The sequence below is a fragment of the Oryzias melastigma genome, linkage group LG9, assembly GCF_002922805.2.
Source record: "Oryzias melastigma strain HK-1 linkage group LG9, ASM292280v2, whole genome shotgun sequence".
Lineage (NCBI taxonomy): Eukaryota > Metazoa > Chordata > Actinopteri > Beloniformes > Adrianichthyidae > Oryzias > Oryzias melastigma.
In genome coordinates, this window is record NC_050520.1 from 4,538,455 (window position 1) to 4,540,296 (window position 1,842).

The window sequence follows — 1,842 nt, forward strand, 5'->3', positions numbered from 1 at the left end:
TACTTGTAACTGTCCTCATTGTCTGATATTGTTTCTTCTGGGAGTGAGACCCCTTCTGTGTGGACTACCTTGCCTCTCTTTGTCACCATCTGACTGCATTTCTCAAGCCTGAATGACATCCTGATGGTGGTTCTACACTGAATTACTCCCCAGGAGACTATCCCCAGGTCCCCCACCCCTCACTCCCCAATAGAGTCACAACTGAATTCTGTTTGTCTGTGTCAATGGCCATGTTTTACTACAATTACAATTCAAGACAGGATACAAAAGACATTTAACACAATTCTGTGCAGAATAATAACAGTTATCAGTACATAAAATAATACAAATTTTAAAAAACATACTATATGAATAAAACTATATAAAAATATGATAGTTAAAAAAATTATCTATGATTGGAACATTTAAACTAACATGCCCTGTACTGATCTCTGGTGCAGAGAAGAAAAATCAGCTCATGGTTGCTGTCTTCAATCCAATGATTGGCACATTTTTAGTTATGACTGCTTACATGATGCCAGTAACATCCAAAGTCTACCAGCCATATTTGATTTCTACTAGACAAACATTTCTCTAATAAAAAAGTTGTAAATTTCTTATCAAAACCATTGTTCCTCTATTTAGAAAGTTTCAGTTCATGACAATTCTCTCACAAAAACAAAACACCAATAATAATTGAAATTGTAGTCTTAGGTTTTATAACATTACAGAAATGTAATGTTATTTTAACAAACGACACATCGTCTTTCTGAGCATCTTTCTTTAAAGCATCAACTTTTCATCAAAGCCCTAGCGTTTATTTCTAGTCATGGTCATTTTATAGAAGTTGTTGTTCACCTTTCAGCTTATCCCATTTGGAGTTGCCACAGCGAAACAGCACCCACTGTTTCACATTAGTGATTTGGCTGCCTCACGCAACCCTATATTTGAAAGGCACAAGGGAACCTTGATAGGCAGCAGTGTCAAAGGTCTTGCCTAAGAACCCAATCTGAATGGAGATCAGTGGACACCCCGGGGATTGAACCCAGGTCTCCTGCACGGCACATACACTTAGCCCACTGAGCCTTCCAGCCGTCCACTGGTCATTTTATAGAAGCTTAAACTTTTTTAAAGAAATTAACTTTGTTCAAATCACAAATGTTGTTCAATGTACCACAGAAGAGTACAGATTAAAACTAGTAATGAACAATAAAATCATTTTTCTTCACATACCTTTTGGTGGATTATCAGCCGACAGGAGCGGGTGCATCTAGATCAGGGGTCTCAAACTCGCGGCCCGCGGGCCATCTGCGGCCCGCAGGATGATGATTTGCGGCCCGCGCCTTCATATGAAAGCCCGCAAGGCTGATATGAATGACAGTTGTTGTGTACAGAGCTGAATGAACCAATCACAGTGAGGTATATGGCTCTGGAGGCGGGACATCGGCGGGCTGTCCAGTGCCTCGCTTACTCATTCATTCATTCCTCCAATCAGCAAGGCGGAGGAGGAGCCACGAAGCACCAAACGCGATTCACGTGATAAATCCTCGTGCCCCGCGCAGTGAATTTGCTGCTTGCGGCTTGTCAAAAAAAAAGGTGTTTCTGATCTACCAGCTCAGTCTGTGAATGTCTCTCTTAGAATGAACACACATATGATGTCGAGGAATACGTTTTTTACGTGCTGACTGTTCCTATTGAATCAGAGCTCCTCAAGCTCCGATCCTCAAACCTGTAGCCCGCCCCGCGCGGCGATCCGCTGCACCCGCCTGTCAGACGTGATCCTGAGTTTGGCTCGCGCCTGCGTGCGCGTGTCTGTGAATTTTAAGGTTCACACACCGGCTGTGTCGGCGCGCATTCCAGTCC